Raw genomic sequence first — 24,745 nt, 5'->3', positions numbered from 1 at the left:
CCAGTGAATATTCAAAATTGTCAGTTAATATCATCATTTAGGAAAAATTTAAAAGTATTTTTAACAGATAAATGTTATTATTCCCTAGGTGAATTTTTTCAAGGTTGATGGCATGTTGACAATATCATTTTGTCTTTTTGTTATTTTGCTTGTTAAATGTTTAGTTTTTAATTTTTAGTTTTAGTGTTTCTTTGTTTGTATTTTTTTTCTTTTTGACTTGTCTTATATACTGTTATACATATATGTATCTGTGGAGACCAAATATATATATTATTATTATATTATTATTAACAGTGGAAACAAAATTATGTCTTATTTAGACGTTTTGTTTACACCGTTGCCATGGAAACCGTGCGTCTAGTCGTGATATTCAGCTGGAATCGGGTCCTGCTCGAACAGTAACCACTACCAGTAACTAACATGAGATTTCATTTTCATTCTACACGAGTGAAATTAGTTGAGTTTAAATAAAAATAATGAATTCAGTAGAATAGTAATTAAAAATTCGTCCTGTCTTACGACGGTCAAATTTTAGTGAAAAATTTTGGGAGTCACCCCAGATTTATTAATAAAAAAAAAGTTCATGACACGAAAAGGACGAAAAGGACGAAACGGACGAAAAGGATGAAAAAGGATGAAAAAAGACGAGAAGGCGAATAAGGAGGAAAAGGACGAAAAAGGACGAAAAGGACAAAAAGGACGAAAAGGACGAAACAGGACGAATAGGACGAAAAGGACGAGAAGGACGAAAAATACGACAAAGGCTGAAAAAGGACGACAAAGGACGAAAAAGGACGAAAAAGGACGAAAAGGACGAAATGGACGAAATAGGACGGAAAAGGTCGGAAAGGATGAAAAAGGACGAGAAAGGACGAAGCAGAATGAAAAAGGACGACAAAGGACGAAAAAGGACAAAAAAGGACGAAAAAGGACGAAAGAGAACGAAAAAGACGAAAAGGACGAATAGGACGATAGGGACGAAAAATACGAAAAAGGACGAAAAATACAAAAAAGGACGAAAAAGGACGAAAGAAGACGAACAAGGATTAAAAGGGACGACAAAGGACGAAAAAGGACGAAAAAAGACGAAAAGGACGAGTAAGGACGAAAAATACGAACAAGGACGAAAAATACGAAAGAGGACGAAACAGGACAAATAGGACGAAAAGGACGAGAAGGACGAAACATTCGAAAAAGGACGAACAAGGACGAAAAAGGACGAACAAGGACGAAAAAGGACGAACAAGGACGAAAAAGGAAGAGAAAGGACGAAAAGGACGGAAAGGACGAAAAGGACGAAATATACGAGAAAGGACGAAAAAGGACGAAAGAGGACGAAAAAGCACTAATAGGGACGAACAAGGACGAAAAAGGATGAAAAGGAACGAAAAGGACGAGTAAGGACGAAAAATACGCACAAGGACGAAAAAGGATGAACAAGGACGAACAAGGACGAAGAAGGACGAAAAGGACGAAAACGAAAAAAAAGGACGAAAAGGACGAAATGGACAAAATAGGACGAAAAAGGTCGAAAAGTACGAGAAAATACGAGAAAGGCCGAAAAAGGACGAAAAAGGACGAAAAAGGACGAAAAAAGACGAAAAGGACGAAACAGGACGAATAGGACGAAAAGGACGAGAAGGACGAAAAATACGACAAAGGCTGAAAAAGCACGACAAAGGACGAAAAAGGACGAAAAAGGACGAAAAGGACGAAATGGACGAAATAGGACGGAAAAGGTCGGAAAGGATGAAAAAGGACGAGAAAGGACGAAGCAGAATGAAAAAGGACGACAAAGGACGAAAAAGGACAAAAAAGGACGAAAAAGGACGAAAGAGAACGAAAAAGACGAAAAGGACGAATAGGACGATAGGGACGAAAAATACGAAAAAGGACGAAAAATACAAAAAAGGACGAAAAAGGACGAAAGAAGACGAACAAGGACTAAAAGGGACGACAAAGGACGAAAAAGGACGAAAAAAGACGAAAAGGACGAGTAAGGACGAAAAATACGAACAAGGACGAAAAATACGAAAGAGGACGAAACAGGACAAATAGGACGAAAAGGACGAGAAGGACGAAACATTCGAAAAAGGACGAACAAGGACGAAAAAGGACGAACAAGGACGAAAAAGGACGAACAAGGACGAAAAAGGAAGAGAAAGGACGAAAAGGACGGAAAGGACGAAAAGGACGAAATATACGAGAAAGGACGAAAAAGGACGAAAGAGGACGAAAAAGCACTAATAGGGACGAACAAGGACGAAAAAGGATGAAAAGGAACGAAAAGGACGAGTAAGGACGAAAAATACGCACAAGGACGAAAAAGGATGAACAAGGACGAACAAGGACGAAGAAGGACGAAAAGGACGAAAACGACGAAAAAGGACGAAAAGGACGAAATGGACAAAATAGGACGAAAAAGGTCGAAAAGTACGAGAAAATACGAGAAAGGCCGAAAAAGGACGAAAAAGGACGAAAAAGGACGAAAAAAGACGAAAAAGGACGAGAAAAAAGAACAAAAAAGGACGAAAAAGGACGAAACAGGGCGAAATAGGACGAAAAAGGACAACAAAAGAAAGAAAAAAGACGAGAAGGCGAATAAGGAGGAAAAGGACGAAAAAGAACGAAAAAAAACGAAAAAGGACGAAAACGACGGGTAAGGACGAAAAATGCGAACAAGGACGGAAAAGGATGAACAAGGACGAAAGGGACGAAAAATACGAAAAAGGACGAAAAGGACGAAATGGACAAAATAGGACGAAAAAGGTCGAAAAGGACGAGAAAATACGAGAAAGGACGAAAAAGGACGAAAAAGGACGAAAAAAGACACAAAAGGACGAAAAGGATGAAAGGGACCAAGAGGACGAAAAGGGACGAAAAAGGACGAAACAGGACGAAATAGGACGAAAAAGGATAACAAAAGAAAGAAAAAAGACGAGAACGCGAATAAGGAGGAAAAGGACGAAAAAGACCGAAAAAGGACGAAACAGGACAAATAGGACGAAAAGGACGAGAAGGACGAAACATTCGAAAAAGGACGAAAAAGGACGAAAAAGGAAGAGAAAGGACAAAAAGGACGGAAAGGACGAAAAGGGCGAAATATACGAAAAAGGACGAAAAAGGACGAGTAAGGACGAAAAATACGAACAAGAACGGAAAAGGATGAACAAGGACGAAAGGGACGAAAAATACGAAAAAGGACGGAAAGGACGAAAAGGACGGAAAGGACGAAAAATACGAAAAATACGAAAAAGGACGAAAAACGACGAAAAGGACGAGTAAGGACGAAAAATACGAACAAGGACGAAAAAGGATGAACAAGGACGAAGAAGGACGAAAAAGGACGAAAGAGGACGAAAAAGGACGAAAAGGACGAAAAGGACGAAAAGGACGAAAAGAACGAAAAGGACGAGAAGGACGAAACATTCGAAAAAGGACGAAAAAGGACGAAAAAGGAAGAGAAAGGACGAAAAGGACGAAAAGGACGAAAAGGGCGAAATATACGAAAAAGCACGAAAAAGGTGGAAAAGGACGAGTAATTACGAAAAATACGAACAAGGACGGATAAGGATGAACAAGGACGAAAGGGACGAAAAATACGAAAAAGGACGAAAAAGAAGAAAAAATGACGAAAAGGACGAGTAAGGACGAAAAATACGAACAAGGACGAAAAAGGATGAACAAGGACGAACAAGGACGAAAAAGGACCAAACAGGACGAAAAGGACGAAAAGGACGGAAAGGACGAAAAGAACGAAAAGGACGAAAAGGGACGAAAAAGGACGAAAGAGCACGAAAGAGGACGAAAAAGGACGATAAAGGACGAAAAATGACGAAAAGGACGAAAAGGGCGAAAAGAGTCAGTCACTCAGTCGGTCTGTCAGTCTTCAATCAGTCAATCTGTCGGTCATTCAGTCAGCCAAGGATGAAAAATATCAAAAAGACAAAAGGGATAAAAAGAATAAAAAGGACAAAAAAGACAAAAAGGAAAAAAAGGATAAAAAGGATATAGAGACTTTCATAGATATTTTAATGTAGAGAACAAGCATGATAATTTTTTGTAGATGTAAGATTGTGAAAAAAATAATAAATTGTTTTGGTTTGTGTGTCTCCACAGTAATGATTTAAAAACAAAGGTATGTGGACAAGTACTTTTTTATTTTTCTTGACTGTATTTTTGTATAGTATAGTATAAAGTATAAAGTTGGAATAACGTGGCAACGTCGCATAGTAATTTAAAAAATAAACTGTGGTTGGAAAGCCTAAGAAGTGGCCAATTAAAATGCGTAAAGATGTATAGGGTGTTTTATTCAAAAAAACTAATGTTTTAATGAGTCAGTCAGTGAAAGAGCCAGGACTTATATGGAATTATATATATATATATATATATATATATATATATATATTCATAAAATAATAATAATATTATTTATTACCATGAAAATATGTACATTTTCTGTCATCAGTGGCAAAAGTATATAAAAACAAAACAGGAATGCAAATGTACAAATATACTGTTACTCCTGGTAGGACGCGATGGGAAATCCAGAAAGACCTCGACCGCGGAAATTCTAGAAGGGAAGTATGGCTTTAAATAGATGCCACATTCGGAAACGATTATCAATCAGTCAACGAGTCGAGTCCAGTCAAGTTGCGCCGGAATTATTTTGTACATAATTGTAAAATAATTGTTGAGTTTTACCCACGCCGATTGATTTTAAAAACACCTTCAACGTAACAATACATAAGAAGAGATAACCGAAAACTGGCAAGAATCGGTCCAGACAGACGACAGATGGACAGACGAAAACCGGAGACCTATTTTTTCATACTGTAAAGGTCATGAAACGTCGAGAAAAACAAGCAAAAAGACAGTTGTCAAGCTAATGTCGTAGTTTTGGATAAATTTTTCATCTCGTTTTAGAGGATATACACCAGCGGTCATTTTATCGACATTCCCGCGGTCCCTTAAACTGTCCAAAAGGTGTAAATACAAGTCCTTTGGAGGTTCCAATCCCCACAGATATTTAATGAGAGACTTAGGTTTGTTATTTTACCTCTCTGGTTAGGCCCTTGTGGCTCTTACATCACATCCCAAGTGTCTCTGCAACTGGTTCATCTCCTAAAGGAAGAGGTCCAGTTAACTCTCTCGATTGTGCATGAAATTGGTCAGTCAACCGTACGTCATGTCCCTCGAGTTGAAGTGAAGTTTAAGTTTCAAGATCACGGCATCTTTTCCGGCTACATTTGCATGGTGTCGGGGCAACTTGGGAGTCTTCGCTACAGCTCTTCGTAATTACGTAAATTTCACCAGAAACCGGAAGCTACGAGTGTTACCGTATAAGACACAGTTTTCAGAGACGTTCCCTTAGCTCCAACGACCACTGGACAGTAATTAGACTAAATACGAGAGAGGAATGCCCTCTTGTTTTGTTATTCATGTGTTTAAGTTAGTAGTTCAAACTTAAAATTTAGCTTCTTTCGGTTTGTGTTTTATTTATTGTGTTACATAAACTTGTTCGGAAAAAAGAAGAATATGACCTTGAAACCGCGTCTGGTTTACCTGGAGAGCCTGTCTGTACCCAGATTTAAGTAAGCTTTTAATTAAATCGGGTTTAACAGACAGGAATTTGTAGAATCTGGAAACTGTCAAACACGATGCAAGGGTGTGAATTCAAATGATCGATCGCAACTAAATTATCACACATATATCTCGACATTCTTGAAGTTTACGTTGTCATGTTTTAAAATGCCCGGCATCGTTTAACGCCGAGAAACAGGTGTAAAACTTACCAAGGAAGTTATTGCCTTCCTTGTATTCCTCACATAAGTTGGCACCTCTGAACGAACGAACAACACCTGTGTTGTAAGGTTTTCAACGAAGCCGCATATGAGACAAGGAACTTATAAAAGTGCGCTCCATTAATACACTCTACGTTGATACAAAAAGATTTCGTGACCTTATTTGTGCATTTTTAGTTAGACTTCTCAGATATATTCAATTCTATTTATTATTTGCAGTCTTTAATGTCGAAAGAAATTTAGATAGTTGACAACTGTATTTATCTGAAGTGACGTGTAAGCAACTATCAGTATTACAATCGTAGAAAAAAAATCCTCACTGGCTGCTTCTAGCTAAAGTTTATTCAGCTAGCGTTTCGATTACAGCAAACAGCGGACTTTAAATCTCGCTAAAATAACAAGTGTGATAAAAAGCAATGGAATTACTTCACACCGTATCACTTCTTCAGTCAAGTTCAAACATGTAAGGAATAAGAAAAACGTGGCGTTACAAACAACTGTTGTAGTTCAAGTAGTGCCAGCATACTTTTTTTTGACAAATTGTTAGCTTTAAAGCAGTGGCGCAACTAAAAATATTGCCCCCCCTATATTTAATAATAATAATAATAATAATAATCAGAGCTAGTTACCCTAAAAATGTCCAGGACGTTTGTAAATATGCTTTAATCAATAATCAATACTTAACACAACTAGAGTCATCGTATTTCTTAAAAATGTTTTGATTATTTTCAGTTTTCAAAATGACCTTTCCGCTACTGACGTTGTTCCCGGTAGCGTCAAGGACAAAATTAAAGCTGTTGCTAAATTCGGTAGATTGCATTTCTTTTCATTTTTGCATATTTTTGCGAGAAATGTTTCAATATTCTTTTTGCCCATTTTGCATATGTAACACACGTATTCATGTGAATAGTAGCTATATAGTGGGGCTTCTAGCTCAGTTTGACCTCATTTGACCTGAGCTAGGAGCCCCACTACTTTTTATCGAACGTTTGTCATCGCCTTGTTTTCGGTCGACGGGCCCCGGGGATGGTTCTGTTTTGCGCAGACTCGAGTTCTATCCCGACTATCCTCTGATATAGCTTATTAATAAACTATTGGAGTAGCCGCGCGGTCTAAGGCGTTAGATTTAAGCTCTGATTCTCGAAATGGAGCGTGGGTTCGAATCCCACACCTGACAATTTTTTTGCGTTTAAATAAAACACGTTTGGGACAGTTTTTTCCTAGCGTTTCCATGCTTCTTGGGGTCATCATTAAAATTAAACATATTTTGAAAGAAGTATGCGTTTATTTTGCAGTTTAGAGAGAGGGAGAGATAAAAGACAAGTAAACAGCGGTTGTAAAAAATGCACAATGTCATGGAATGATTATTCTACGTATACAAGCGTAGAGCTGAAAATAATAGCGGTGGAAAGATCTAATTGTTTTGATTAATGCTAGCGTTAGTCTGATGCGGTGGGGACACGAGACAATATGATTGACCATTTGAAATATCAGTAATGTTGGCAAAGTTCTGAACAACAACTAATTAACTTTATAGTTTGTAGTTATTCCATACCGTCACTATCGCTATGTTTAGTTGGGTTTAATTACTTGCGTTTTCAATTATCGTCAGTTAAAACCCAGTTGGAACGTCTAGTTATTATTTCTTGCATGCTGGCATATATTTCTTTTTTTTGGTTAAATGTACATAATACATTTATGCTTGCGCTATAGGATTTGAAGCATCCGGTCCCGTGGTATTTGATGAACAAACTTTACGAAGTGACTCCGTAGCGTATATTCTAAAACATTTGAATATAGAGCGAACCGGAGGCGATGACTATGTAATTATGACGACTTTTAAGCAGGTCGTGTTTTTGGTCTCGCCAGGATTTATAGTTGCGGTTTGGAAGGCATCGGCTAGTGTAATGCGAGATGGTGCGAAACTGACCGACGTGTGCATTTGGCAGATTTATAACCGTGCGTCCAACCGGACGAGGTGGCCGCGGCTTCGTGATTTACAAACCGGTGCGGCAGTAGTAGGGGTAAGTGCCACCTTTCCTACTACACATCTTGTCCGTCACATATTGTGGCCGTAACTACCGCACAATCACTTTATAGTGCTCGCTTACTATGGCATTGCGTCGGGGTTTAGAAGCGTTGATCCTCCGATATTAAATCGCGAACAATCGGGGCTCTACAAACAAGCTTCGTCTGACGCAACAGCCGCGGGCAACACCTTAGGTGCACTAGTGAGGCAATCTCTGCACATTATATAGCGGCCAGCCACATAAAACTACGTCGAAGCATGGAAACTCCATTACAGAAAAGCCATACTCGTAAATCTCTGGGTCGTCTGTGGCTCGGCTCCTTTCGCTAGCCGTGCGCTTTCTTCGAGGTACCGGCCTTTAACTGCTCGTCCGTCCTGAATCGGACATGGGCGCGTTTTCACGACCGAACCTTTCTACATCTCAGATTCTCTCCGTAACTTCAACACTCACTCGAGATTACCCACAGGCCACCTTAATATTATCAACGCCTCTTCAACTAAATCAACCTTTATCACCGTCCCAACTGCCACAACTACCTTAATTGCCACCTCAACAGCTTCATTCGATTCATATCGTTATTAGTTATCATTTCTGAATTGCTACACCAATTCTAACGCGAATAATCTTGATCTCCCGCTTTATTCACGGCGTGTTTTTTCTCCGGGACCAGCCGCCTCTTGATCGGCTGTCGTAGTCTTTAAGCGCCGCCAACCACACAGGTTATTGTGTTTAAAACTTTATAAAAATTTAGTTTTGTTGTTTTGTTGTCACAATCTCTAGGACCGGAGACTTTCAACAATCAAGGTTATAGGAAAGACATTACAAAACTAGTGGAGGATCGCTTGTCTGCTCCCTTTTAAAACTAATGTTTCCCCTGGGAAAGGTGTCAGTATAAAACTAAGGTATTGATAAGGGAACAACAGTCTTCTAGTTTGGGCCGGTGCGTCACGGTGACGGATGCGATACTTACAATCAGCATAACTTGTGGGGACGTTAACGGAGGTTATGTTGAACCTTAGCTGTTTGCACTCAAATTTTCTGAAGGAGACTGGAATAATTGTGGTGTTGGACGGAGAGCTTTTTAGGTGGTACACATTTAGACTAGGAGACGGTCATAATGGCGACTATTAAGGACAACGATCGTTACAAAATACAATAGTGTTGTATCATGTGCAGCAAGATTGGGGACACATTTGGTACGTTGTGGGTATATAGCGAACTCCTCAATCTGAGTCCTAGCTGACGTACATGTGTTTAATTACGAATTATGAGTGTTATGACCGTTTGAAATAAGTTTTAATTACATCCGGGTATAAGCGGTAAGATATCTTTTTCTGTCTTCGACATCAAATTACAATTCAGTTACAAAAGTCCTTCACAATTTTAAAAGTGGATGTTTTTCTTTGTATCTTTGTGGAATTCTCTGTTTAAATTTATTAAAATAATTAATACAGCAAAACCTCCCTTAACGGACACCTCTACATAGCGGACACCCCTAATCAACGCACAATTTTTAAGAAACTGAAAGTGTCTTTAGAAAATGTAATGAACTACAACCTCCCAACAACGAACCCTGTCAACAGCGGACGCGGGCAGTGAGATTTGGTACCATTTTAATAAATTTCATACAAATTTACCTCTACACAACGGACCGATTTATTTCTTACCAAGATTTTACCTGGTAAACAGCTCAGGTACTCTTAATTAACTGATTTTGTGACATACTAATGGTTTTCTCGTTGTTCCATTTAATCCATTGTAGGGTTTACCGGTTTTCCCAAAAATGAATTTTAAAATTGTATGTTAAATTCTTTCAAATGATTGCTGGTTCATTTCGACCAGTTTTCTCAGTATTGTGAAATTTCAATAAAATTCGATATATGTGTTTTGGGCCAAAATCGATATTATTGGACCAAGACATCAGAAGAGTATCGATATGTCGTCCACTCCTGCTAATCAGTATTTGACCCAAATTCTTATTAGTAAGTAGAAGTTGTGTCTTCAGTTGTTTGGTGGTGAAAAAAAAACATTTTGCTTCTCATCGAGGAATGAGAAAGTTGCTTTAGTTTAAGTTAAAAAAAATCTGTGTAGCGCGCGTTAAAATCAATGAATTTCAATTTATTGCTTGAAAAGCAGATGATGTATAGTTGTGTGTGTTAGAGTTGCATTTAGTTTATAAAATGATTTTTTGATGAGCTTTATTTGCGCGTGTAATAATAAAGTTGTAATTAGGTTGGGTGTAAAAAAGGAATTTGGCGTTTTAGCACGTGCTCGATTAATTAGTTTGAGCGCTTTTCGAAAGTTTAAAGCGAAATTAAACTTGGTGCGTAAGAAAATAAGTGATGTATTTATAGATGTAAATTGAAATAAGTCGCGTCTTGTGGGTGTGCATTATAAGGTGAAAAAACAGGAGGAAGAAAGATGATTTTGTAGTCGAGTGAGCAGGGTGTGCCGTATGTGTATGATGAGATTCGCAAATTGTTTCAGGTATGTCGTTGGAGCGCGGGCGGCGGCGGTGGCGGCGGCAGCCGCGTCGTAAACAGTGATAAAGGGGCAGCGGTTATTCCCATTGTGAAAAATAGATCAAGCATCGTCGACCCGGTCTGAGCGTCGTGTTAATGAGCTCTAACATTCACGAGGTGTTGATGCGACGTGTCCCAAGGTGGCGGCAGGCTGGGGCATTAGTGGCTTGATATATGATAAGAGGGAGCGCTCCCGGATGCCTTATCAACTGATTAACTCTGTGACTGGCCAAGTGCAGAGAGCATCTCGTCTGCAATTAACGGCCATTCATCGGGAGGCGGCGAAGAAGAAGAGCCCCGCATGCGCTCTGCCCCCAGCACTTGGAAATGCCGGAGAGCGCTTGCAGCCTCCAGTTTCCGTCGCAGCGCGTTGCCAACAGCTGCGTCCCCTGTAGTCTTGTTGCCGATCGCCCACACGTCGGCCGCTCCACGTTTCTAACCCCTCATCTTCAGTAAGTAAAGGGACACTTACATATCAGCTGGAAGCATTTCTCTGTGCCATATTAGCGCATTTTCGACACCGGAACTTCTGTCTTGCTGCTTGCGCAAACTTTGCAAACTTTGTGTATCGCGAAATTAAATTAGAGAACAACTTTTGCGCGCCAGACATACATACAAATTCGCAAATATATTAACGTCCTGACCAATTAAGAGATCCCGCCACCGCAGACACGTCCAAATTGTTCAAACAATTTTTCGCACAGCCAGCGAAACTGACAAAAACTAATTCCAAGTGGAAAACCAGCCGCCAAAGAAAAAAACAGACAAAGCTTAATTGAAACTAATTATCCGATATTGCCAAATCGACCTGATAATAACTACAGCTTGGAACAACGAGTCCGGAACCGCTAACGACGACTCAAGTGTTTTCGTTAATGTTCTTAAAGTGTCAAGGTGAGTGACGACAGTTTTCAAAGCAAAATTTTTTGTTACTTGACCAACCACAATGTGTTTATCGATTTTGGCTCGACCATTTAAGACCAATTAAAACTGATTGGATGGTTCGCCTACAAAGCGTAAAAAATCCCCCATATCCTTTGTATACGTCAAATTCGTAATAAATTATTGTGGTCAACCTGGCTTAAATATACATACGGACAATGAACAGCAAAACATTAATCAACATTGTTTTGCTTCTAATTCTGGGGATTTCCAATATTTATGATTTTTACGTCACTCATCCTAACTCACCTTACTTAAAGGATTATTTCTCCCGTTGCAATAAACAAATTTTCGTAATTAACTATTGCGATTAAATTAGCGAGATTAAGTTTAAGGGCCTCGCTTTTGTTGTAATGAGGTGGAGATACTCGTACATTTGCAAACTTATTCAACAACACTTTACAAATTAAAGAACGGGGAACGTCAAAGTTTGCGCCAATTGTATTTATCTCGACTCTAGTATTTTTATAAATTCATTTTCCCCCAACTTCGTCGACCAAAGTATACTATTTATTTATCTGAAAAGATGGTCATGCTGCGAAACTTATGCATTTTTAATAATTCTCTTCTGAATCTCTCAACAAAAGTTTTACGAAGCGCCAAATCTTTTTGAACATTTTGATAAGACGTAAAAACGTACAGAAGCAGCATCATTAATTTTGCACCCAAGATTTTAGACAATCTATTATTTAAAGTAGTTTATTAGATGGAATAGCACCTCGTAATTTCGTTGATAAAGCCATCATGCCATCTTGATCTGACAATTTAATCTACTACTGAAAACATAACACCCATCATCATAAATTACAGTTTACATAAAATTGTGTTGGAATAATTAACCCAAAGAAGGAAAATTGGATTTGTTATTGTTAATAATGACCAAACAAACATTTTACAATGAGTCCCACAGACAGACAATAAATGCATGTAGAAATGTGCATGCTGCATGTCCTATTAGTGTTACTGTTAGGATGAGAAGACACGAACAATTACTGAAAACGTTGAAAATATTTATTTTAATAACAACATTAACAATAATATAATTTAGATTGCGGGGCCACAACTTTAATTCGTAGTAAGTGTTTTCGAACGGAATGGTCAAATTACTGGCATCGCTGTGTAGGATTGTGCCGTTAATAAAATTATGCTAATACTTTTTCTATGTATCCATCTAGGAAACGCGACGCTTTTAGTAAAAAGCGTTTAATCTTGTTTATTCAAGTTTGCGAATTGTTAACTCTAAAACTCGATACAAGCAGCACTAACCCAAAAAATTAAATTACACCAAAGTAGGTAGTGCTTCAAATTCACGAGCTGTTAATAAATGAAAGAAGACACAAAAACCATATTTGCGAACATTGTCGACATCAATATATCCCGGTTAAATGTACACATTTATTTTTGATCTTCAATCTTGCTGTTTATTTGTAGCGTATTAATATTGCATGACCGAATCTTTAATTAGAGTTTTCCGATTATTACGTTTATCAAATATGACCGGAAGCATGTGTCGAAAATTCACTGTTTTGCTAATGAGAGCTCAACTAAATTGAAAATGGGGATTTCTTAATTTGCTTTCCCAATACACAACTCTTTATTGATTGCTTGAGGGAGTCCGTCATCTAAAATCTTTTATTAGAGATTTACCACGTCTCCCAATTTACGGAATTATTTAAAAATGATTGAAATTAATTTTGAGATGTTCGCTGAACAGTGTCAATTAGCATTAAATAATGAGTCGTCCCGTTTTCAATATTACCCTGCAACTATCAACTACTAGCATTACGTGTACATGTTGTCGATGTTAGTGTTTGTTTTACTTAAGTTACGAAGTTCGGCGCTGTGCAGAAACGTTTGTTTTGCAAATAAAATCCAACCGGGGATTTAAACATGATTTCATATTTAATGATATATGTGCTTATTATGTATATTTAAGGTATTATCGTCGAATTTTGTTTGTTTTAGTCAGATTTTATATTACTATATATGTATTATATAATAATATAGCGTGTCCCACCGGTCTGTTACGTATTTGTCATGGACCACTGAAAAAATTGTTTTACACAGTCCAAAAAAATTTATGTAGACCCCCAATTTATATTATTTCCGTTTCCTTTAAAGATTACACACCAAATTTATACATTTTTACAAAGGTAGATTAGTCATGCTAAAGTCAGAATACAAAAGGTGCATTTTTATAAATTTATTTCATTGTTGCATTTTTTATATGAAACTCCATATTCGATAAACACTCGAATAATAAGAAGAATATATAGAGAGAGTTTCATTAAAGAAATAAAAAGAACAAAAAAAAAACGTATAGACGGCAGACAGACAGACAGATAGACAGACAGACAAACTTTACCAAACACGGATGGGAAAATGTCTTTTTTGATTTGTATGATACTTAACTATAATAAGTACCCTTTCTTAAGTGTTAATTAATTTATTGCTAGTCAAGAAATGTTTTAAATTTTGTTTAATGATCAGATTACACTAATTAATAAATCTTAAAATGGTAATGTGTTCAAAATTAGCTCCCTTGACTTCGACTTAAGGTGCCCCCAAAAACAAATCAAGCGGCGTGAGATCTGGTGATTACACGAGACCTCTTTTGTAAGTTCACTGGCCCCGAGATTGATTATCTAAATTCTCAGTTACAATTTGAAGAGTGAATACTCAAGGAATAGTTCTGACATTAGTCAACAACAATACACACTCTAAAATAATAATTTAATCAGTATTATTTGTTCTCGGTAGAAAAAATTTATTAAAACCATTTTTTATGATTTATTAATTCTTGCCCCAGGAAGTTCTGCCTACCTAATAAAATAATAATAATATTGCTAAATATTTGTTAATATAGAATAGTGATATTTTTGTTTTATTTTTAAATTTACCCAAGGCGTCCATGTTTTTGGAAAAAAAAATCAAAATCGTAACATATATATTTGTTTATTCCAACACTGCGTTTTTTCATTGGATAAAAAACAAATAACAATAAAATTAATTACTCCCTATTTTTTTATTTATCTTATAACTTAAACGACAAACTCATTTCTACGTACTTCCATTGTATGAGCATAACACTTGAAGTCGTTATTGCTGGTATTTCACATTTTCCTGACGTTTCATGACCCCTAGACCAAGGACAAGGGAGGCTAAGTCCCTGTAAAGAAATGTTTGACTTCCCTAAACATGAATTACAACCCCGAAAGTCAAAATAAAATGCAATATTGTATTTAATAAGCGGAAGTCGAAGAAATAAAAAAGTCTGGGGGACCACAGGTATTGTGATCCGATTATTGCAATTTGTAGAAAATGTCGTTTGGTTTACTTTCTCTGTTTCAAAGGACACCAAATCAAAACGCAACAGTTGAGTAATTTAGGGTGGCTCCTTTTCATTGAAATGCCCTGTATATAGTTACTATTATTACTAAAATTATTGTGTGGTTTATTCGCTTCTAATGTTTGAGCTGTGACATTGTGCGACACGTCTTTGTCTTGTTTCGTTTTAGTGGTTATAGAAGTGGCCGTTTTAATCGACTGCTTTGGATTTAATGGGTATAATGTTAGCAAGGGTGACTTTACGGTTATAGTAAACTGGGGATTAATCTTTTGATTTTATTTAGATCAGATTAAAAGCGTACTAATTTTGCAATTAGTGCGGACCCGTATCATATGCTGAACAATACCGAAGTTCGACTTTGTGTCTCAATGCAAAGTGGTGTGTACCTAGGTTAAATTAAATTTAGCAGATTGTTAATGTTGTAGGATTAAGTTTAGCTTCTCGTGATCAGGATTATGATCGATTGATTGATGCCGGGGCTTATAATTGCGATTAGTTAATGTGAAGGGTTTGTGAGTAATAAATAGGATGTAAGAATGGCAACGATTGAACGTATTGTCTGTGATGTATGCTTGCACGTGTTGTCGGTGGAGTCGCTTCTGCTCCCTGGGTTCTGGGTTATCGCGCCACCACCAGCTGACAACAGTTGAACTTTTAATTCTTCAACTAATATCTGACAGTCGGGCTTTCTATTTGTTCTTTAAGTAATTCTTTTATTTATCGTGACAAAGTGAATGAAGGGAATTGAAATGAAAAATTTGATATCTGTCACAGCGCCCTATTCCTCATGCTAAATATTTGACCCTTCAAATTTAAAAAGCGTAATCCATTATAAAATCCGATCGAAAGTGGAAAGTTTTCAATTAAAAATTAGTTGAAGGAAATGTGACGGCATGGTCTGGCATCCGCGGTCGGTGGTGGCGCATTGTTCCATATCAGCAATCAGTCGTTGAAGGCACGGTTCGCATAGGAGCGTAAATCAGAGCATATATTGAGATTTGTGCCGAGGGCTATCTTGCTCGGTTGCAGCTACTGAGTAATGGGTATGACGATCCGCAACCGATATTGAATATAACACAACATCGCCATCTGAGAGATAAAACTTGTCACCGAACAAAGCTCCAAACCGGAGTAAATAGGAATTAGGGTGAAGAAGTTATGTCTACACATGCAGATTTGTCGAGATTGAGAGATCTTCATCGGAAGATATTGGTTTCTGAAGACCCTATATCCATGCGCGTTTCATTACCTGTGCCATACAACGCGCGGTGACAAATCGCGTTTTACGTTTACGACCTACACATTTGCGGTACGAGGCGACAGTAATTGCGGCGGATGAGTTTTCTAGCTACGCTCCAAGACCAGGCCTACGCGGCCCCAAGAAGCCCATTTAAGCCCCGCGCCGAACCACCGTCTTTACTTATATTCACATATCACATAACGACACACAACTTATTTCTACACAACAAACTTATCAAATATTTCACCAGATTAGATCCTCTAAACAAAATTTCAGCGACACCTTATTTTTCCTCTAGACGCAAACTTACTGAACTTTCGATGCATGAATGCCACAAAAAAAGCGTTTCGCTCAAGAGAAAAATGAAAATAAAGCGCATATTGTTCTGCTTCCATTTAACACCTTTTCAAACAAAAAAAAACTCTCAACTTATTTACGCAGAACTTTCGCCGCTTCTGAAACACAACGACTACCCCCGTATGTATATCAGGCCGTACTTCACAAAGAAATTATTTAGTATCTGCTCGAAATGACTATCATTTTAGTTTAATCACTTATTTAAAGGAGCCTTTTCCGGCGCAATCGATACGTCATTTTTGAGACATCTTGTGTAAGCAGCTTTACATAAATATTGCATGTGCATGGTAGAGTAGAATGCACCGTCTCTACCACTATATGTTATCGAGTTTTACAGGGCTCTGTACTGGGACCCTTGTAATTTTTAGTACACATCAATGATATAATAATACTACAATTTTTGTAATTGGATTTCTATCGAAATCAAGAGGTGTCACAAAAAGATTAAACAAATTCCTATTGAAAATGTTATTTATTTCAGAGTATAATATCACCATTTTATTAACAGACTTATTGTTATAAAATTTTAAATACATATACCCAACCGTCTCTATATAACGCATGGGCAGTTTTTTAATACATGATTACCTTTTATTAATTTTGATGAAATTTTTCCTCGTGCATCTTTAAAAATCAATACAGTATAACCTCTATAATTGAAATTTTTAAAAATTGCGATATTTCAACGCACTGCATTAATTAACTAATTCTGGAAAAAAGATTGAAGTTATCGAAGAAATGAAGCAGGAAGTGACTTCTGCGGCCCAAAACCTACAAAAAAAATTATTTAGTTAAGTTTCGTTACATAGTGGAAAATTTCATTTTTGAAATAGTTTTCTAAAAATTCTGAAAAAATTTAGGGATATGTATTCTGAGGCGCTGATTCCAAAAATATAGCGAGTTTATGGTCACGGAGCAACATTTTAGAAAGAATCGGTATAAAATCCGAATTTTTGAAAATTTCTAAAAATTTCGATATTTCAACGGACTATTCTGGAAAAACGGTTGCATTTATCAAAGAAACGATGCCGGAAGTGAGTTCTAGAGCTCAAAATCTACAAGAAAATGTACTTAGTTAAGTTTCGAAAATATCAAAATTTGACCGAAATTTCAAGAATTTCATTGAAAAATTTTCGCTTTAAAAAAAGTTGTTAAAAATTTCGAAAAAATTCAGGGACCTAGATCTCGACATACTGATTCCAAAAATGGAGTGTGTTGATGGTCACAGGGTAACATTTTCGAAAGAATCGGTACGAAATGCGAATTTTTGAAAAAGTCTAAATATTTCGATATTTCAACGGTAGATTCTGGAAAAACGATTGCAGTTATCAAAGAATCTATGCTGGAAGTGAATTCTAGAGCTCGAAATCTACAAGAAAATGTATTTAGTTAAATTTCGAAAATGTCAAAAATTGTCCGAAATTTGAAGAAGGGGGGACCATTGGAAAAATTTCACTTTTAAAAAAGTTGTCTAAAAATTGTGAAAAAATTTAGGGATGTAGATCTCGACACACTGATTCCAAAAATATAGTGTGTTGATGGTCATGGAGCATCATTTTCCAGAGAGTCGGTATGAAATGCGAATTTTTGAAAATTTCTAAAAATTTCGTTATTTCAACAGTCGATTCCGGAAAAACGGTTGCACTTATCAAAGAAACGATGCCGGAAGTGAGTTCTATAGCTCAAAATCTACAAGAAAATGTATTTAGTTAAGTTTCGAAAATGCCAAAATTTGGCCGAAATTTGAAGAAGGGGGGACCATTGAAAAATTTTCACTTTTAAAAAACTTGACTAAAAATTGCGAAAAAATTCAGGGACTTAGATCTCGACATGGTGATTCCAAAAATATAGTGTGTTGATGGTCACGGGGCAACATTTTCGAAAGAATCAGTACGAAAAGCGAATTTTTTAAAATTTGTAAAAATTTCGATATTTCAACGGACTATTCTGGAAAAACGGTTGCAGTTATCAAAGAAACGAGGCCCGAAGTGAGTTCTATAGCTCGAAATCTACAAGAAAATGTATTTAATTAAGTTTCGAAAATGTCAAAATTTGGTCGAAATTTGAAGAAGGGGGGACCATTGAAAAATTTTCACTTTTGAAAAAGTTGTCTAAAAATTGTGAAAAAATTCAGGGATGTAGATCTCGACATGCTGATTCCAAAAATATAGTGTGTTGATGGTTGCGGAGCAACAGTTTCGAAAGAACCGGTATGAAATGCGAATTTTTGAAAATTTCTAAAAATTTCGTTATTTCAACAGTCGATTCCGGAAAAACGGTTGCACTTATCAAAGAAACGATGCCGAAAGTGAGTTCTACAGCTCAAAATCTACAAGAAAATGTATTTAGTTAAGTTTCGAAAATGCCAAAATTTGGCCGAAATTTGAAGAAGCGGGGACCATTGAAAAATTTTCACTGTTAAAAAACTTGACTAAAAATTGCGAAAAAATTCAGGGACTTAGATCTCCACATGGTGATTCCAAAAATATAGTGTGTTGATGGTCACGGGGCAACATTTTCGAAAGAATCAGTACGAAAAGCGAATTTTTTAAAATTTGTAAAAATTTCGATATTTCAACGGACTATTCTGGAAAAACGGTTGCAGTTATCAAAGAAACGAGGCCCGAAGTGAGTTCTATAGCTCGAAATCTACAAGAAAATGTATTTAATTAAGTTTCGAAAATGTCAAAATTTGGCCGAAATTTGAAGAAGGGGGGACCATTGAAAAATTTTCACTTTTAAAAAACTTGACTAAAAATTGCGAAAAAAATCAGGGACTTAGATCTCGACATGGTGATTCCAAAAATATAGTGTGTTGATGGTCGCGGAGCAACATTTTCGAAAGAGTCGGTGCAAAATGCGAATTTTTGATGATTTCTAAAAATTTCGTTATTTCAACAGTCGATTCCGGAAAAACGGTTACATTTATCAAAGAATCTATTCTGGAAGTGAGTTCTAGAGCACGAAATCTATAAGAAAATGTGTTTAGTTAAATTTGGAAAATGTCAAAATTTGGCCGAAATTTGAAAAAGGGGAGACCATTGGAAAAATTTCACTTTTAAAAAAGTCGTCTAAAAATTGCGAAAAAATTCAGGGACGTAGATCTCGCCATGCTGATTCAAAAAATACAGCGTGTTGATGGTCGCGGAGCAACATTTTCGAAAGAGTCGGTGCAAAATGCGAATTTTTGATGATTTCTAAAAATTTCGTTATTTCAACAGTCGATTCCGGAAAAACGGTTGCATTTATCAAAGAATCTATGCTGGAAGTGAGTTCTAGAGCTCGAAATCTACAAGAAAATGTATTTAGTTAAATTTCGAAAAATCAAAAATTGTCCGAAATTTGAAGAAGGGGGGACCATTGAAACATTTTTACTTATAAAAAAGTCGTCTAAAAATTGCGAAAAAATTCAAGGACTTGGATCTAGACATGCTGATTCCAAAAATATAGTGTGTTGAGGGTCACGGGGCAACATTTTAGAAAGAATCGGCAAAAAATGCGAATTTTTGAAAATTTCTAAATATTTCGATATTTCAACGGATTATTCTGGAAAAACGGTTGCACTTATCAAAGAAATGATGCCGGAAGTGAGTTCTAGAGCTCAAAATCTACAAGAAAATTTGTTTAGTTAAGTTTCGAAAATGTCAAAATTTGGCCGAAATTTGAAGAAGGGGGGACCATTGAAACATTTTTATTTATAAAAAAGTTGTCTAAAAATTGCGAAAAAATTCAGGGACGTGGATCTAGACATACTGATTCCAAAAATATAGTGTGTTGACAGTCACGGGGCAACATTTAAGAAAGAATCGGCATAAAATGCGAATTTTTGAAAATTTCTAAAAATTTCGATATTTCAACGGACTATTCTGGAAAAACGGTTGCACTTATCAAAGAAACAATGCCGGAAGTGAGTTCTACAGCTCAAAATCTACAAGAAAATGTATTTAGTTGAGTTTCGAAAATGTCAAAATTTGGCCGATTTTTGTAGAAGGGGGGACAATTGGAAAAATTTCAGTTTTAAAAAAGTCGTCTAAAAATTGCGAAAAAATTCAGGGACGTAGATCTCAACATGCTGATTTCAAAAATATAGTGTGTTGATGGTCATTGAGCAATATTTTCGAAAGAATTGGTATAAAATGCGAATTTTTGAAAATTTCTAAAAATTTCGATATTTCAACGGACTATTCTGCAAAAACGGCTGTACTTATCAAAGAAACAATGCCGGAAGTGAGTTCTACAGCTCAAAATCTACAAGAAAATGTATTTAGTTAAGTTTCGAAAATGTCAAAATTTGGCCGAAATTTGAAGAAGGGGGGACCATTGAAAAATTTCACTTTTAAGAAAGTCGTCTAAAAATTGCGAAAAAAATCAGGGATGTAGATCTCAACATGCTGATTCCAAAAATATAGTGTGTTGATGGTCACGGAGCAACAGTTTCGAAAGAACCGGTATGAAATGCGAATTTTTGAAAATTTCTAAAAATTTCGATATTTCAACGGTTGATTCCGGAAAAAGGGTCGCAGTTATCGAAGAAACGAGGCCCGAAATGAGTTCTAGAGCACGAAATCTATAAGAAAATGTGTTTAATTAAGTTTCGAAAATGTCAAAATTTGGCCGAAATTTGAAGGAGGGGGGACCATTGGAAAAATTTCACTTTTAAAAAAGTCGTCTAAAAATTGCGAAAAAATTCAGGGACGTAGATCTCGACATGCTGATTCCAAAAATATAGTGTGTTGATGGTCACGGGGCAATATTTTCGAAAGAATTGGTATAAAATGCGAATTTTTGATGATTTCTAAAAATTTCGTTATTTCAACAGTCGATTCCGGAAAAACGGTTGCATTTATCAAAGAATCTATGCTGGAAGTGAGTTCTAGAGCTCGAAATCTACAAGAAAATGTATTTAGTTAAATTTCGAAAATGTCAAAAATTGTCCGAAATTTGAAGAAGGGGGGACCATTGGAAAAATTTCACTTTTAGAAAAGTTGACTAAAAATTGCGAAAAAATTCAGGGACTTAGATCTCGACATGGTGATTCCAAAAATATAGTGTGTTGATGGTCACGGGGCAACATTTTCGAAAGAATCAGTACGAAAAGCGAATTTTTTAAAATTTGTAAAAATTTCGATATTTCAACGGACTATTCTGGAAAAACGGTTGCAGTTATCAAAGAAACTAGGCCCGAAGTGAGTTCTATAGCTCGAAATCTACAAGAAAATGTATTTAATTAAGTTTCGAAAATGTCAAAATTTGGCCGAAATTTGAAGAAGGGGGGACCATTGAAAAATTTTCACTTTTGAAAAAGTTGTCTAAAAATTGTGAAAAAATTCAGGGATGTAGATCTCGACATGCTGATTCCAAAAATATAGTGTGTTGATGGTTGCGGAGCAACAGTTTCGAAAGAACCGGAATGAAATGCGAATTTTTGAAAATTTCTAAAAATTTCGATATTTCAACGGTTGATTCCGGAAAAAGGGTCGCAGTTATCGAAGAAACGAGGCCCGAAATGAGTTCTAGAGCACGAAATCTATAAGAAAATGTGTTTAATTAAGTTTCGAAAATGTCAAAATTTGGCCGAAATTTGAAGAAGGGGGGACCATTGGAAAAATTTCACTTTTAAAAAAGTCGTCTAAAAATTGCGAAAAAATTCAAGGACGTAGATCTCGACATGCTGATTCCAAAAATACATAAAAATTTTATTGTATAAAGCTAATATTTTTACGTTTTGGTTTAAAACTCAGTAATGGTTTTAATTGCAAATTTAAAGTTAAGTAATTTTTAAACCTGATTTCAAGGCTTAGATAATTTTTTTATCGATTGGTAATTTTGAAGCTTGGGTGAGTCATTCTTGAATGTTGATTTAATCAATAAAATAAACAGTTTAGTCACGTCCGCCATGTGAGAACTGAAGATCATTTATAAGTACTCGTTATTTAGGACGATAAGACTTGTCACGTGAGTGCGAAACAAAGAAACTAAACGACATTTTCTACGAATTGTAAAAACAGGAAGACAATAAAATGGCTTCTCAGCAATAATAACAACTTGAACTGTTTATACATCGGAAGAATGTCACATAGAAATTAGTTTGATTTGAATGAGTTTGAGGGTCATGAAACGTCGAAAAAATTTGGAACTGGCAAGTCGCCCCATAGACTCGATTACTATACTTCCGCACTTTATCAGAACTACTGTGTTAATCAGAATAAGTCAGTATTTTTAAGACGACGGTCACGAAGATAAGAAAAGTTGATGACGGGATCTAAAAATTGTGCTAAGTAAATTACATTTAATAATTTGCTTCAATATCTGTAATATTAATTCACCCATGTTTTTGACCGCCAAATTCAACAAAACTACACCCTGAGCACGGTAAATTAATAATCAGAAATAATTTATTCAAACTTGCCCAAACTTGATGTAAATTTAGTTTGAAATTTATAGCCCGTTATTTGCGCTTTAATAAATTTTGGCTTCATGAGACCAATTAAAGACAGACTTAAACCTGACACCACGAGAGAAATGAACAGGACCAGCGTCCGCGTTGCTCACTCTAGCCGTGTTTTTTAAATTTCCGGATCCTCTAAATCATTTTAACAAGTGTTTACGCTTCCGTAATTTTACACAGATGTAGGACCACCAAATTGAGCCTGAGCCTGGCAAATAATAAATCTAATAGACCTTGTTTACGACATGTTATAATGTTATTAACCACCCGTGTTACAAAAACTGGGATCTAACCATGTCTTTAACTTGGTTATCACGCTGAAACGTGTTCGTTCTACAATGGCAGCGGTTGACGAATTTGGAAAATGTCGTTAGCTCGGCCTATCTAATTTAATATTTCACAAGCTTGCCTTTCAAACATGTAGCTGTGTACTTAAAATTATTTAAGACAAAAAACAAATGTAAATTTGTGGATCTTTTAAAGTGGCCAGAAAAATATAAAAGTATGAGTGCCGTTTTCAAACGTGTTAATCGTACCCTTGCGGTTAAGAAAAACCAGTTACATTTTCAGTAAAATTGGGTTATGACAAATAATTTTACCCGAGGACACACGGAATTTTATAATTGTGTACTTGGTTCCAGATTTTTCTTACGTGTAATAAAACTCCATTTAGCTTTAATAAAACGGTATAAGTGTGTGTCTATAAAAGATGGTCTTAGATGTCTTAAATCTTGATTTAATGGCTTAGTAAATTATAATCTATACAGCATTTTAGATTTGTGGTTGTTGACAGTTAAAATTTGCATAAAAAATTAGATATTTTTTTAGAAAAATTTTTCCTTTTGTCTGTTAGAACATTTTTATACCTAGATATCTCAACATCACTTGATCAGGATAACTTCAGCTTCAACAACTCTGTTTTGTGGTTTCTTAGAATAATGCGACAATGCGAAATAATTTTGAAACTGTCTTATAAATTTTTCACTCTAAATGATAATTTTACTACGATTTGTTAATTTATTTCATTTTCAACGCATGAGTATATATCGAGAAATAAAAACAGTATATTCAGTTCGTTGGAATATATCGTTATATAACGTTTTTTTTAAACGGGAACCACGACGTAATGAGAACAAAAATCGAAGTAACATCAAACAAACATTGTTAAAAATAACCACAAAGTGGGTATTTACAGTTTAGTCAGGGGATGTGCCTATAGACTCCGAATGTTTCCGAAATGATTTTTTTAATACACACCCACAAGTTATCCTGCCTAGGCAAAGCAAATGCACCTCCTACGCAGAAGCTTTTGATAATAAATTCATTGCTAGAGACAAAAGCCGGACTGAATATCAAATCATAGTTTACAAACAACTACCATTATTAAGTGGCAGAATTGCGGACGTAAACAGCATCAACATCAAGGTAGATGTAGGTAATAACAATAATAGTGGTTAAACAAACGCTTAAACGGATAATTCCAAGAAACACTGGGATTACAAATGAAATATCAGTTCCAAAAAAGCAGTTTGCGTGCTGAGATTAGTACGTAGAGGGGAACAAGTTCAGATGCGCATATACGTGATATATTCTGTTTGAACATTTGCACTTTTTTACTTACGAAAATAAAAAATACGGGCTTAGTTGTAATATTTATTCTTAAAAATTCAAAGCAGTCGGTTCGGCATTAGTTTTTAGTAAAGTGTTTTAAAAATGTATAAAAGGATTTTAAATTTAGCTGAGGATTTACTACAGTTGGAAAGATTTTCTCAGGCCACTATTTCTTTGTTAATCGTGCTACCTTTTATAGGTCTTGAGATGTTGCTTAAAAACACAGTAATACAGTCATAACCGGGTTATGTAGAAATAAGACGTTCCACACTCATGCTTGAACGTACAAATTTTATTTGAAACGAACGCTCTATCAACAGAATAGAGCGTTATCACAGGGTCGTAAAAAGGTTATAAAAACAAGAGTTGAGTGTGTTCGTTGCGTTAATTTCTGATTAATAATAAAGTAAGACGCATAGTCAAGTTTATTTGTAAATGCGTA

At 36.1% G+C, this 24,745-nt stretch overlaps 2 protein-coding genes across 2 annotated transcripts in view; one reads left to right on the top strand and one right to left on the bottom strand.

The window, feature by feature from the left end:
* LOC135141773 (lachesin-like) overlaps nucleotides 1-24,745 on the bottom strand; it is a 117,737-nt gene that overhangs the window by 90,441 nt on the left and 2,551 nt on the right. The gene's annotated exons all lie outside the window — the stretch shown is intronic.
* The window catches only part of LOC135141775 (lachesin-like), a 93,396-nt gene continuing 79,351 nt past the window's right edge, over nucleotides 10,701-24,745 (top strand). Inside the window, exon 1 of the mRNA XM_064073205.1 lies at nucleotides 10,701-10,808. The gene's annotated coding sequence lies outside the window, so the exon portion shown is untranslated. The remainder of the gene's footprint in view (nucleotides 10,809-24,745) is intronic.

The sequence above is a fragment of the Zophobas morio genome, unplaced genomic scaffold (assembly GCF_036711695.1).
Source record: "Zophobas morio isolate AGI-343-1 ecotype UQ-CSIRO unplaced genomic scaffold, CSIRO_AGI_Zmor_V1 ptg000044l, whole genome shotgun sequence".
Taxonomy (NCBI): domain Eukaryota; kingdom Metazoa; phylum Arthropoda; class Insecta; order Coleoptera; family Tenebrionidae; genus Zophobas; species Zophobas morio.
The sequence above is the reverse complement of the archived record's forward strand: the minus strand, read 5'-3'. Positions and strand labels throughout refer to the sequence as shown.